Genomic DNA, 16,407 nt, shown 5'->3' on the forward strand with positions numbered 1-16,407 from the left:
TGATTTTTTTAAAAGACAGCAGAAATGAACGAGGTGAAATTACAACAAAACCAGATGAAATTTTTAAAAAATACTGTCAGAATCTACTAAGCACGGTTATATGTAACAAAACCAAGAACATACAAAAGGAATAACTTCAAAAATATAAAATAGTCACCTAATAGAAGACCACATTGATACCTTGAGTAATCTGACCTCACAAAGAGAAATAGAAGTATTGTAAAGGAAATAGAAATGTTAACAGGGAGTGGGAGAAACTCCCGGTCCAGATGGATTTCCTGGAGAATTCTATAAAACTTTTAAAGAACAATTAATACCAATGCTACACAAATTATTTTCAAAAATTGAGAAAGTATTTTTCCTCTTCCTGGGATAATTATAGTCCTAATATCTAATCCAGGTAAGGAAAAATACAGAATAAGAACTATAAACCAATATTATTAATGGATAACAATTCAAAAATTTTTAGTAAAATCTTGTCAAATAGACTACAGAAATTCATCCAAGAAATCATTCATTATAACCAAGTTATGTTTGTACTAGGAATACCATGATGGTTCAGCATTAGGAAAAAGCAATATATGAACATTAAGTATGTAAACTCAAAGTTTAACAGTTTGTGTGGAGTTAGAAGTACCATAACATCTATTTCCCAATTCCCAATTTTGTTGAGTACTGGTTCTCCCCTTACCTTACAAAATGCAACATTTTAAAAATTGAAATTACTTGAGGGCAACTAGTGATATAATTCGATGTCTTCAACAACTAAATTCAAATTGAATTGTCTTAAATTCTTATTCTTGCTTTTTAAAAAGTGAAATAATCCTTTTTGATGGATAAATACGGAAATTGTTTGAAGAGAAAATCTTATGGACCAGTTGAAATTCATGTAGGCAGAAAATAGAGGCAGTTCAGGTAATAGAAGTATATAAACACAAAGTAAAATGCCAAAGTCCAAAAAAATATGATTTATAATAATTACAATAGGCACCTAGGTGGCACAATGGAGAGAGTGCCAGGCCTAGAGTTCGGAAGATTCATTTTCCTGAGTTCAAACCTGGCCTCAGATATTTACTAACTGTGTGACCCTGGGCAAGTCACTTAACCCTGTTTGCCTCAGTTTCTTTATCTGTAAAATGAGCTGGAGAAGGAAATGGCAAATCATTTCAGTAGCTCTGCTGAGAAAACCCTAAATGAGCTCGTGAAAAGACAGACATGACTGAAATATGACTGAACAACAACAATATTTACAATTGGGATACACAAATATGGTTATTTATCTAGTGGGAAGAACAATGTGTTTGCTTTATACACATGCTTTACAGGAATTTAGCATGAAATCTAGTAATTTGAAGTCATATCTTGAAAATGTACCTGCAGAATACACTGTCAAGGAAAGATAATTTTTTTGAATAAAATTAAATGCTTTTCATTACAAAACCAAACTTTTTCAAGAACTATGTCTTCAGAAGAATTGCTTGTACGGTATAAGGTCACTTTGGCTAAGTCTAAAAAAGCTTATTCAATTGGGAAATGTTGATGCCACCTTTATCTATTAATATAGTTGAAAATATGCTTAGTGAAATATACGCAAAGAATTTTTAAATGGCTCTGCTTCTAGACAACACAGTGGGAAGGAGGATTGCCAATATGTCTGAGGACATTTGTGATTTATTGTTTGGGAAACTAAAATCTATTTTGCATTGTAAGTGGATGAAGCAACAGATGAAGTTAAAGCTGTTCTTTTGATTGCATAATATATGTTATATCATTGAAATTCTATAGATTTGTTATTTTGAAATCTAATGAATGGCAATACTACATCAAAGGAAAATTTCAATAACATTTACAATTTAAAAAAGAAAATGACACCAATTGAAAAAAATGTGTTTGACTTGAGCTCAATATATATTAAAATGAAAATGTGACACACTCACACTCCCACTACAATTTGGACACATCACATGCTGTATTGAACAGTCATTTCATTCAAGAAATGTGAGTAAGAAACTAAATAGTTTAAGTCGTTATAAGAAAAATCAACTTTATATTAAATAGTCCATTAAAAAGAAATCTCTTTAAAAACTATGTTAACATGTAAGCAAAAGTAGTACACTTCTTAGTATTGTGAAATTCTGACTTTGTTTTGTCAAAGTACTTTTAAGTATATTTGAGCTAAAAGAAGGAATGACCATGTTTTTAGTGATTATAATAAAAATGGAGCAAAATTTTTTTTTAAACAAAAATTTCCTACTGAACTTGGCATATTGTATAGACATTTAAACCCCCCCAACAACACAGAGTATTCTAATAAATAAATGCGAGGCCCTCAAATTCATACTCTAATTCATAAAGATAAAGTGATTACAAGTATAAAAAAGTAAGAGCTACCTATAATAACTTACAAAATCACATTTTGCTATTTCCCAGTTTAAAAGAAAAGACCTGGGGCAGCTAGGTGGTGCAGGGAGTAGAGCACTGGCCCTGGAGTCAGGAGGACCTGAGTTCAAATCCGGCCTCAGACACTTGACACATATACTAGCTGTGTGACCTTGGGCGAGTCACTTAACCCCAATTGCCCTGCTCCCCCTCCCAAAAGAAAAGACCTGGTTATCAATCTACTTACCCAGTCTATAGAAGGATTTCTCATTTTATTTTAAAGACTTAGTTATTGCCATTTGATGGGGAAAATTTGTTATAGCATTTGGTCTTATTGTACCTAAAACGTAATGTTTAATAGATTTGTTTCGTGATAGTATATTGATACAAGCATTTGAACTTGCAAATCTTATTATGTTTTTGCTTCTGGCAAATAAAAAGTTCCTCATTTATTAAACAAAGCAATTCTAAGTGTGATTTCACTGGTGTAGCAAGCTCCCAGTAAGGAATTTCCTCTACATATGCCAATCAGCATTATGTTCTTCAATTTATAGTCTTAGGGAGTTTCCTAGGGGTCACTTGAAAGATTAAATTATTTGCCAAGGATCATGAAGTCACAGTGAGTCTTGAACTCAGGTTTTCTTTACTCTGAGGTCACTTCTTTACCAACTATGTATCATATTGCCTCCTTAAATAAATAGCATCTAACTTCTATAAAATGAGATTTTCTGCTGTAAACTTTATAAATGTAACCAGGGTTCTAGTCTGTCATTTACATAAGACTTTCCTCATTGGTGGAGAAAATGATGACTTGATACTTCATGTTTGGTGAGAAGCACAATTAGTAAAAGATTGAAAAGGAGACATTCTCCAATTTTTCTGGCTTTTGGCTTTGTGGAAGGACACAGTAGTTTCTACATTCTTTTTAGGTCTTCCTGGAAGTCCCTGGAAGGAGAAGAAGATTCTGTGAAGAAGATAAATATGCAGAGGAGCTAATACTCTAGGTATGTTCCTATTCCTAGCTTGGCTCCCTAGAGAATTTGTGGAATTTCCCCTTGGATAAGGTCACGAACTCTTTCTCTCTCTTGTTTGAGTTGAGATATCTCACTGGCAGTGGGGAAGCTCATTCAGTCCATGTATTGTCTGTTGTATACTAATATATACACCTTTTCTTATTTCTGTTTTCTATTGGCTTGATTATGGACTTATTTGTTCTTCATGATATGTGATAGTCTTTTTTGACTGACATTCAGCTGAGAGTCAAGCTTTCAGATGTAGCTTAAAAAATATTGACCAAGAAAGCAACTTGAAATGAAAAATGATTTACCCCTAGACCAGCAGTATTGAGGAAGACAGGTGCATATAATCCTAGTCCAGTAACCCTTCTCTGAAGAGAAGAGTGGCTAGTCCTATGACCCCAAACTCTTGCTTCCCTCCTGGCAGTGATCAAATTAGCTTCAGCCAAAATATAATCAAAATCTCCTTTAGTAGAAGATAATCCAGATACACACACACACACACACACACACACACACACACACACATATATATATACATAATATTAATGCCGATAAACCAAATTTAGACAAATCTATAAAGACACACACACATAACCTATATGGTCATACATATACCTAACATAAAAATATAATATTGATTTTAATTTGTAGCTGAAATAGAATTTAAAGTAGAATATCATGAATGACATAACATTTTTATAAAATGCACTGAAAAACCCATCTATTACATCAATAACATAATTATGGTTATTTCAAAAGTTATAAATATGAAACATGTGAAGGATTTGATACATAAATGTATATGTGTAATTTTATTGTATGTTTAATTTTTGTGTATTATGAAACATAATAAATTCTTAATTTTATTTGAATAAAACACAAGTTAAGAAACTTACTTTAAAGATTTATGAATAATGTATGTATCCTAAGGAAGTGATTTTTTTAAAGAATTTTACTATATAAAATATGGAAACACTGAGCTAAATGCCTTCTGCTATTGATTCTTGATATAGCTTAATGGATCCAAATGCTTCCTTTAAAAGACAATGTCTCTTAGGTGACAGAAGACCTGGTTTCACATCTCACCAATCCATTCCAATAAACATTTATTAAGGACCTAGTATGTGCCAAGAAATGTACTAAGTGCTAGGGATACAATAAGTAAAAAGTCCCTTCCCTTAAGGATCTTATAAATTAAAGGGGGAAACAACATACAAAAGGAGGTAGGAAAGGAGGTGGGGTAATCTTTGGGTACCAGGCACAGGGGTAATTTTTCCTTGGAATCAAAAACAGACAAGGCAGCAGATACAAAGGGGAGTTAGCTGAGAATACAATTTCTGCCCTCTAAAAAGGAAGATGGTATTCCTCTTTCAAGCCTTCAATCAGAAGGGAGAAGAGACTGTGGGAGGTAGTGTCATCAAGATTTGAGTTAGCAGCTTGGTGAAAAGTTTAGGAGTGATGAGATTATCCTGGGAGGGGCAGCTTTTTCCATGGGGTTGGAATTAAGCAGAGCAGCAGAAGCAAAGTGGAGCAAACAAGTCCAGTTTCTGCCCACTGACTAGTTCTGTGACAAGGGTGTGGAGATTAAAAAGGTTTGAGAGACATAGTTTATGTATAATTTAATCATTTTATTAATAAAGCCAGCAGGTTATTAATAAAAGGATGGTCATTTTTGCCATCTCTCTCAGACCAAAAACACCTAATGGTGGTGGGGTCACAGTTTATATGCCCTTTGAAGAGTAGACATTCCTGAGGAGTGGAAATCAACTCCAATTTTTTAACACAATGGTAGGTGTGGGCTATATTAAAATTAGGGTCTTGGGGTATGCGACTTAGGTCACTCAAATCTTGGTCAAAGAGACATCAATTTCCATACCACCTGTCTTGATAATAGGAAGAATCAACCTTTCCCTAGACCTGTCTGAACAAACACAATGAACAGGAATACACTCATTAGCTCAAACTTAGAATTTCTTTTACTGTCTGATTAGATAAGTTGGCTTGGTAAATTTTTAAGAGAGATTTCCCACCCTGGTTGGTTTCTGGATGATGAAGTAGAAAAGGAGGAAAACTTTGGTTTTAATACAATAATTAGTTATTATATATGACAAATATTCATTTCTCACAATGGACAAGCACCTTCACGTATTGGAACTTTAGTTTCATTATCTATAAAATGGGAATAGTTATACCTGTACTATCTAACAGTGTTGCTGTAAAATTCAAAGGAAATATATTTTAAATACTTTGCAAGCTTTAAGCCACTATATAACTGTCTTCCCCAAAATATGATAATGTAAGCATAGCAAAACCACTCTCAAAATGTAAAAAAAAAAAAAAGATTTTTTAAATTGTTCTTTGTTTTTTTAGTTAAGCTGAGTAGGCAAAAATCAATCTTCTACAAAGTCAGGATACCCACATTTAATTGGTCATGGTAATTGTTATTGTATGAAGGGACCAAGAGGTTAGGAGAAATTCTGTTGTCCTGTACATGAGTAATTTACAATTTTCATGTAGCAAATAACTATCATGTAGAATCACCCTTGCATATTGAAGTCATAGGTAGAGATCTATCTATGGTCCATAATCATTGGGCCAACAGAAATCTTTGCAATGGTTCATTCTTTCTGGAAATGTAGGTGGCTCTGCCTTTCACTAGTCATGTGACTTTGGGCAGACCAATTAACCTCTCTAAACCTCAGGTTCCTCATGGTAAATTGAAAGAGTTGGAATAAATTCATAAATGCATTTGCATATTTAGCAATGCCTAGGCTTGGAGGTCTTTAGATTAGCAAAGAGCTAGCAACTCTATCTTCAACAGTTCTCATTTTCATGTAAATGTAGTCACTCTTTCTGGATTTTTACCTTCAGCCATCCTCATAGACAAGACATCCCTTTATTCAATGTCCCTTACTCTTGGACAGATGGAGTTGGTGACTGCTCTGGGAAAGAATAAAGGGAGTAAAGTTGCCTGAAGCTAATTGCTTTGGAGGGAGGCATTTTCCTGCTTGCCTAGTTTACTACAATTTTTGTTCAATTATTGGATGGGGGAGGAAAGAAAAGTATGGGGTATTCTTTCACAAAGTTTGTTATCCTTCTTTAGTTATTTGTGTATCAGCTTGTTGGAATAATTAGCTCATTTGAGGGGGGGAGACTAATATAATGGTCCCAACATCTACTTGGTTTCTTTCTCTTTAGCTTTAAAAAGTTTATTTTAGATGAAATGTTTTGAGTTCAGTCACAATTGTTCTGAAATTCCAGTTTGGAAAAATCCTTAACATCTGGCAAGGGTTGATCTTTATCTCTTTCTAGTTCGTTCTCTCACACAATGGATTTAGTTGGTTCATGGAGGTGCACAAGCCCTGTTCACACTTAGGTCTGATAGATTTAATAAAAAAAAAGTTTCACCTGGTCAAGGAAACAAAGCTGAATGAGGTGGTTTGAACTCTATTCTTGCATTTATGAAATATCTCAATCAACCAGAATCTCTCATGTAGCTCAGGAGCCTTCAGCCTAGGAAAATAAATCCTTCTCCAAAGAAGCCAGACAGAGCTTCTGTTTTCTGGTCCTCTTTCTCCCTATCTCTTTGCATGACATGCCTCACTGTTTCTGTCTCTTTGGAAATTCATAAATTATGAAACAAACAAGAAGCACTTATGATCAATCAACTTTTTCTAAGTTGGCAGTAAAACTAATTAAACTGAAAAATAGAAACAAACTTTAAAACATAGCAATACTTTTGATTCAGTGTGTATGTTCTCAGAGGGAGGAAGGAAACAGCAAAAAGAGGCAGACATGCCACCATCTTTTATCACCTTTCTCTGAAGATAATCAATCCAGACTCAGCTCACACAGTCTTCCATTGATCTGCGGGGTTGGGGAGAGAGAGGATTCATGCTAGGCTATGTTTTGAGCAAGATCATGTTCAGAAGCACATAGCAGTTGTGTAATTCTGATCCTAGGGGAGGAGAGGAGTCTTAGTTCCAGCTTCCAGCCAAATCTGAAGCCTGAAGTGGAAGATACAGTAGGCTGGCACAGCAGATAAAACCTTGGATCTGGAGTCAGCAAGATCTGAGTTTAAATCCAGCCTCAGACACTTAGCAGCTGTATGACCCTAGGCAAGTCACTTAACTTCTGGTTGTCTTAATTTCCTCATTTGTAAAAGGAGGATAATTATTGCACCTGTATCCTAGGGTTTTTGTGAGGATAGAATGAATTAAGATTCTAAAAGTATTTTGCCACCCTTAATCTGTTGTTGCTGTTCGGTAATTTCTGACTCTTTATGACCCCATTTGGGGTTCCTAACACAGATAATGGAGTGGTTTGCATTAGCTTATTTTACAAATGAGGAAATTGAGGCAAACAGGATAAGCGACTTGCTCTAGGTCATATAGTAAGTGTCTGAGACTGGATGTGAACTCAGGTCTTCCTGACTCAAGGCGCAGTGTTCTATCCACTGCACCACCTACCTGCCCTTGTCACCCTTAAAGTAGTACATAAATGCTAATTATCATCATCACTGTCACCACCACCATCATCAGCTTCATCATCATCATCATCATCACTAGGGCAAGAATCCAAGGCCAAAGAGTGAGCTAAAGCTCTATTACTCTGAACCAGCAGGGCTTTCCAACTGATTAACAGTGGCTGAGTTCAACAGTAGTGTGACTGGAATTCTGACTAGGTCAAGCCCAAAGGCATGTTTTTCAGATCCAAACCATGATTAGAAACCTGCAGAGTTCAACAAGAGGGCAGAAATTGTACTTTGTCCTACATAAGATCACTTTGGGACCACAGAAATTTTGCAGGTCCCCATCTGTTTCTGTGATCCTAGAATAACTCAGCACTCAGCACCCCCAAGAAAGCAGCAGCAGGACAAGTTCAGTCATTAATTCCAGAAGTATGCAGAGCCTACCCTAACATAAAGTCCAAGGTCAGGAAGTAGACTGCAGAAATGAACAAACAAATCAGCAATCAAAAAAAAATCCCACCATAAAAATCTATTATGATGACAAGAATGATCAAGACCCAAATCCAAGGGAGGAGAAAGACTCTAAAATCTCTACAAGAAGAGCCTTAAAAACACAGATCAGACAGAAATCCTACTAGAATTCCTATAAACAATGAAGAAAGAGTTAAAAATTAATTTAATCTGCTTTTTTCATAAATGAAATTGGTTCTACAGAAAACATGGAAAGGAAACGAGAGTTGTGGAAGAAAGAATTGGAAAGTGAATTAACAGCTTGCAATCAAGGCACAAAACCTTACTCAAGCAACAAAATCCCTGAAAATTGGAATGAACCAAATAGAAGTTAATGACTCTTTTAGATTAAAAAAAAGTTAAAGTCAAAAGGATGGAAAAAAAAGAAAATGTAAAGTTTCTCAGGAAAAAAAAACTTTATTCTACAAAACAGATCAGGGAGAAAAAATTTAAAAATTAAAGGACTTACCTGAAAGCCATGACCACAAAAGGAGCTTAGACATCATATTTCAAAGAATCATAAAACAAAACTGCTGGATCCCTTAGAATCAGGGGACAGAGTGGAAATAGAAAAAAAAATCTATGAGTAACTTCCTAAAAACAATCTTAAAATGAAAACTCTCCAATCTAGAGCTTTCAGGTCAAAGAAAAAAATACTGCAAACAATTAAAAATCAGGAATTCAAGTACTAAAGGGACATAGGATCACACATACTTTAGCAATGACCACTATAAAGGAATGGAGAGTTTAGAATTTGATATTCCAGAAAGCAAAAGATAAAGACATACAACCAAAGATCATGCCCCAAAAAACTGAGTCTAATACCTTAGGGGGAAAGATAGATTTTTAATGAAATAGAGGACTTTGAAGCATTTCTAATGAAAAGACCAGAGCTACACAGGAACTTTGAAGTGCAAATACAAGAAGTTAAACATGAATGAGCAATCACAAGGGGCTATATAAGGACAAAGCATTTACATTATGATATGGGGATGTGATACACTTGTCCCTTCCGAACCTTATTATCATCAGGAGTCATAAAGGGAGTCTATTTAGGCAGAGAACCTGCGAGTGTTTATGTTATGTTTTGATGCTCTTAATAAAAGAATGGTAAGCCTAGGGAAGGAGAATAAACTATGTGAGGCAAAGGGAAAGAAAGGATGGGGAAATTATATAATTAGGGTACAGAAGCAGAAATCTATATAAAGTAGAAGGAAGGAGTGAGGGGACTGGTTGATTCTTGAACCTTATTCTCATCTGAAATAGCCATAGGCAGAATTTGGTACATGAATAGATTTAATTCAATAGGAAAGGGGAAGAAGGGAGATTAGATTTAGGGAGGGTACAAAACAATCTTGAAGGACATGCACACATATTTATAGAAATTCTTTTCATGGTGTCAAAAGTTGTAAACTGAGGGTATGTCCATCCTCAATGTAATGATTGAACAAGTTAAGGCATATAAATATGATAGAAAAATTTTGAGTTCTAAGAAACAGTGAAGGAGATGGCTTCAGAGAAACATAGGAAGATGTGTTTGAATTGGCACAGAATAGGGGTGGGAGGACTTAAGAGGGAGGGAATTCAGAGTTTTGTTGATTGAAAAAAATTAATGAAGAAAAAACTTGCTCCATCACTGTATTTTGTAGATCTTTATAGGCCAAAAAGTTCTGTCATTCTTTTTCCTCTGATCCTTATTCTCTTATTTCTCTACCATGCCTCAGTTATCTTCTCACCCTGGAAGTTTCCTCATCTCCTTTGGTCTTCTCACCTGAGAACATCTCTCTGTTCCTTAGACCCCTTTCTCCCACTGGTGAGTTCCTCCTGTATAAGGAAAGGTCTGGAAGAACTATCCTTCATTCCTCTTCTGACTGTTTCTGACTTCCATCAGAAACAGAAACATGGTGATTTAGCTAGCATGTTTAGCCAGAAGAACTAGGAAAACAATTTGTACAGAAAGAGCAATTTTGTAAAGTTGAAAAACTTTGAAAAACTTAGCAACTTTTATCAATGGAATGACCAACCATGATAGCTGAGGACTTATGATGAAACATACTACGCACTCCCTAATAGGTGATATTTTCAACGTCTACATTAAGACACATGGACAATACATAAATATATCTTGCTTGATTATATATGTATATGTGTGTATATGTATATGTGCATATATAACTCTATACATACATACATACATACACACACACACACACACACACACACACACACATATATATATACCAGTTTGACATGTGAGATGAGAGTGAGCAAAATCAAACTTTTGTTAATTGAAAAAAAATTAACTAAAAAAAGCTTTTCTCTGTTCTTTATTCTGTGGCTCTTTATAGGCCACATAATTGTCATTCCTCTCCTGGCTTTAATTTTTACTCTCTTACTTCTCCATAATGCCTCAGTTGCCTCTTCCCCCTGGAAGTTTCTTCTTTGGTCCTCTCTTTTTCCTGTGATCTTCTCATCTGGGAAAATCCTTCTAGCCTGTGACCCCCTTTCTCCCATTGTTGAGTACCTCCTTCTTTCCTCTCAGGAAAGGCCCAAAGCAACTATTCTCCATTCCTCTTCTGGCTCTGTTTCTGACTCCCATAAGAACTGAAACAGGGTGACTTCTCTCTCTCTTCCATCCACACACATACTTTTACTCATTTTCAGCTTCCTTTTATGTTTTGTCTTCCACCATTAGAATATAAGTTATTTTAAGAGGCTATCTCTCATTTTACTTATATTTGCATCCCTCACACTTAATAGAATATCTAAAAATAATAACTGCTTACTAATTGCCAGTTGACTTCCTGATAAGCCAAAGAATGCCATTTGGGTCTGAAGAACTTTATTCCTTAGTGTGCATTATTCCATGTCAAGAGAGGTACAAATTTATCTGTTCATTCACTAGACTTTTGTGAATTTGCTATCACATGCAGAAGCCTGTGCTAGGTGCTAATAATATGAATTGTACATAATATGTAGTCCCTGTCCTCATGGAGTCCACAGTCTGGTAAGAGGTTAAGACATAAATAGCATAGCAGAACACAAAGAACATTTGATTTGCCATCAGAAGATATTGGTTAAAATTCTTGATTTTCCACTTACTACTTTGTGATCTTTTCATTCAATCTCTCTGGGCCTCAGTTTCTTAAATAAGTATTTTAAACTAACTGACCTCTGAGGTCCCTTTAAATTGTAAGTCCATGAGCTTCCACTTCCCAGATATTCTTTCCTCTTTGAGTTTTCATAATACTGCTTGATCTCTGATCTCCTTCTTGATCTATATCTTCTTGTTCAACCTCCTTTGCTATTTCATCTTCCATGTAATGCCAGCAAGTGCGTTTACCTTTAATCTCTATCCTCAACCCTCTTTTAGTTCCTCTCAACACTCTTCCATTTGGTGACTTCATCATCTTGATGGGTTTAATTATCATGGAATTTGCAGAGATGTTTACTTATTTTTGATTAACTCATGTTAAGAGTTGTAATAGTTTTATATGACTCTGAATAGCTCTTTAAAAGCAAGTACTCCCTCTGTCAATTCACTGATTGCTGTACCTTTCTGCAGATGGACTGGTTTCGGCACAGAAGGTATAATACAAAATTTAAAGCAAATATTTAAACAGTGTAGGAGTAATTAAAAAAATATGTTACATGTGTTGCCATGGCCAAATAATTCATTACCTAGTAACCAACGTGCTAGTGATGAACTTGTCCACATTTAGATAGGCTGCTGCTTGGACAACAGATACAATCTGTTGCCAAGATTAAACTCAAGACTTTGCAGCTTTGTAGAACCTGCCAGAACTTATCCTGAATTGGCATAATCTTTAAGAACACAGAGTCACTTCTATGCTATGGAGAAATCTAAGAGCAAAACCTTCGTGTACTGTAGTCTCAACATTAGACTCTGTTTCCAAGTAGCCCCATATCTAGGTACAATGAAGCTTGTCATCCACAAATTATCCACTACATGGTAGATTCTTTGGTCACAAGCATCTATTAAATGGACCAAAAAAATAAAAAATGCTCCTCAATTTTGAGTGGTCCTCTTTTGTTGCCATTGCGGTGGTGGTAGAGTAGCTGAAAAAGAGGGAGAGGCTGTTAAAAGCATGAATATTTGAGAACAACCCTCAAGGAGCTGACAAATATAAGCTAGATGAAGGAAGGAAATATTTATACAGTGAGTAAATGCAGCATGAGCATCAATCATTTAATCAGCAACAGTTAGCAATCTCCATCTGCAAATTTAGATATCTTGAACTGGATGTCCCTTAGGATTCTCAAACCAAACATGTTGAAAGCAGAATTCATTATTTACCCCAATCCCTGCTTACTTCTCAAATTCCCTCTGAGGCTCACAATCTTTGTGTCATCCTAGACTTCTCACTTAAAACCACCGTACATATTCGGTCTGTTGCCAATTTTTTGTCATTTCTGCCTTTAAAATTTACCTCATGTCCTTTTCTCACATGTCACTCATACAACCATAGCCCTAGTTCGGGCCCTATTCACCTCTTTTCTGGGCTAATGCAATAGCCTTCTACAGGTCTCCCCGCTGCAAGGTTTTCCTTACTCCACAGAACTGTAAAAGTGATTTTTCTACAGCGTAGGTCTGACTGTGTCACTCTGCTGCTTAGTGAGCTCCAATGACTTCCCACGGCCTCTAGGATCAAATAAAGCCCTCTGATTTTAAAGCACTTTATAAGCTGTGTCTTTCTCACTTTTTCAGTCTTCTCTTAACTTTTCTCTCCTCAGCACCCTCCATATTCCAGCTACACCAGCCCACCTGCAGTTTCCCATACACGACGCTCCATCTTTCATCTCCATGTCTTTGAACCGGCTCAAACCCCCGTACGTGGAACGGTTTCCCCCTTCACCTCTGCCTCGGTTTCACCGGCTGAAGCTCCCACTGCACAGTGGGCCTTTCAAGTTTCCCACAGTCATTATTTTTCCCCTTTTCAGATTATTTCCCACAAGACACTTTATGTGGATCTTGTGTCTACCTAGTTATTTACATGTTGTCTCCCCCATTAGAATGTATATTTCATAAAGGCAGGGACTGTTTTTTGCTTTTCTTGGTATCTCTAGCACTCGGCACAGTGACCAGCATATAATGAATACTTAAAAATTGCTTGTGGATGGATTGAATGATTAACAAATGTGATCTGAGGCTAGGAGGAGATAAGATATTTAAAAAGAGAAGTAAAATTAATATGGGGCGGCTGGGTGGCACAGTGGCTAGAGCCCTGGGCTTGGAATCAGGAAGATTCACTTTCATGAGTTCAAATTTGGCCTCAGACACTTACTAGCTATGTGACCCTAAGCAAGTCACTTAACTCTCTTTACCTCAGTTTCCTCATCTGTAAAATGAGCTGGAAAGGGAAATGACAAACCACTTTAGTATTTTTGCCAAGAAAACCCAAAATGGGGTCAGGGAATGTCAGGCACAACTGAAAAATACCTGAATGACAACAAAGAATTAATATGAGAGTGATCGAAGTGGATACAGACAATATTGTTGATGTCTTGTAGCAGGTTCTATACTCATAGATGTATGATTGAAAAGCATGGAGAATTCAAGAGCCTGTCATTTTGATCATTGATTTTAAAAAGGCATTTGATTGATAGAAGACACCATTAGAGATTTGACCCCAGTGAAAAGAATAAAATTTTCTTTTTAAAATTAGAAATGACAAAGATTTGGCAATTTTATGTTAAGATCATGCAAAATTCCTTGATATACACAGTCACAGAAATCACTTTAATCAAACTCACTTCCCTCCAAATATTCTATATCCCAGCTGCATTGGTCTGCTTGCAGTTCCCTCAAACAGGACACTCTTTCTCTCCAGACCACCTGCTGGCTTCCCTGGCTTCAAGTCTCAGCAAAATTTCCACCTTCTGCAAGAAGCCTTTCCCAGTCCCCCTTAATGCTAGTTCTGTCCCTCTCTTCAAGATTATCTCCAATGTGTTCTGTGTATAGCACGTTTGTACATAGTTATTTGCACGTTGTCTCACCTTGTTAGCAGGGACTGTTTTTGCTTTTCTTTGTATTCCCAGAGCTTATTACAGTGACCGGCACTGTAATGAGCGGTCCTTAATGAAAGCTTACTGAGTTGTTGTTGACTAGTCAATGATTCACTGATTTTCAACCTCAAATGAAATATAAAAACATTCCTTCATGTTTCTCCATTGCCCTTGAAAGGATTACCTGAAATTAAAAAAAAATATCATAATGTTCCACAGTTAATAGTCATATAGTATCATGGACTGAAATATATTTAGAGAAAGTTACTAGAAAAACATTATTAGAGTACCCCAAAATAATCATCTAGGAAGCAGAAACCAAAAGAAAATATAAACAATCACAGGATTTGGAGATCTTAGAGGCCATCAGTGATACATCCCCATGATGCACATGAGGAAAGTGAGAAACAGAGAGGTTGTGCCCAAGGGTCACAAAACTAGCAAACATCTAAGACGGGATTAGAAGGAATGTTCTCTTGACTCCACACGCACTGGCTTATCCACTGTGCTACCATCTGCTTCGGTCATCAGTTGGTGATCAGAGTGGGAAGGAAAAAACAAATTTATTTTCTATTTTCTACTTGAGCTACTGAAGTGGAGCCCCCAGCTTCAGCCAATTATTCAAAAAAAAAGAATAACACAGCACTCATATCACGTACATAATTCAAATGTAGGGAGAAAGTCATAAATTTGAGCATATTATTTTGAACAGAAATTAAATACTTTCCCAGGGATAGCATAGAACCCATGCAGCTGTTTCTTACTACCCAAGAGGTCCAAGTGGACAATATTTTTACTATTTCATTTCAGTTCTCTTGTTTTGGTTTTGTTCTGTCATAAACATAAATAAAAGAACCCAACATGAACCCTCATTTCCACTTGTATCCCCAGTACATAGCACAATGCCCAACCTATATTAGGACCTAAAAAATCCTTGTTGGTCAATTGATTGATCTTTGTCTTTAAGCTGTGCACATATTATGGAGCTTTGGTAATAACAATAATAATATACAGTTCCACAGCACCTTCCCCACCACAATGTGAGAAAGAGAAGTATACATTTTTCTTTTTGGCCAGGCAATTGGGGTTAAGTGACTTGCCCAAGGGTCACACAGCGAGTACATGTGTCTGAGGCTGGGTTTGAACTCTGGTCCTCCTGACTCCAGGGCCAGTGCTGTACTCACTGCACCACCTAGCTGCCCCTGAAAGAGATGAGGAAGCTGAATCTCAGGGAGGTGAAATATTTGCTGGAGATTACATAACTATTCGGTGTCAGAGAATCAAATTTGAGCTCCTATATTCTGGTCCCATGCTCACTCTCGATCTCTCTCTCTCTCTCTCTCTCTCTCTCTCTCTCTCTCTCTCAGCTTAACATTAAATGAACGATCATTTCTGTGTACTTTGTGGAACAGAAGGGGAGGATTGTACTGAAACTGCAAATCAAATTACATAGAGTCTGCTTTTCTTTTAAAGCATATGATACATTCAATATGGAACTTTCAAAGCCATCTTGCTTGTCTGTGAGTTATTCTGGCCTTTCTCCTGCTCTCTTTTCATGTTTGGAAGGGGAGTAGGAAGTGGGATATAAGGAGCCCTATCCCTATCCCAACTCCCCTTCCCACCCACCCTCAAATTAACACGATTTTAATAAGGTACAGACAAGCAAAACAAATTCCCACTTTAGCTATGTGAAAAACATGTGTCTCATTAGACATCTTAAGTACATCCACTCTCTCATGAGGCAGACAGCAACATTATCATTAGTCCTTTGAAATCATGGTTGACATTGCATAGATCAGAGTGTTTAAGTCTTTCAAAGTTGTTTATAATTACAATGTTGTTGTATAAATTGCTCTTCCAGTTTGGTTAACTTCTTTTTTCCTAATGCCTTTGTATTTCCTATAGTAATGTATTGTATTTTCTATAGTAATGTTCATGAATTATTAAATTAATAATTGTATTTCCTATATTATTTCCTATAGTAATATACACAAATTATTA

The sequence above is a fragment of the Trichosurus vulpecula genome, chromosome 3 (assembly GCF_011100635.1).
Source record: "Trichosurus vulpecula isolate mTriVul1 chromosome 3, mTriVul1.pri, whole genome shotgun sequence".
NCBI lineage: Eukaryota > Metazoa > Chordata > Mammalia > Diprotodontia > Phalangeridae > Trichosurus > Trichosurus vulpecula.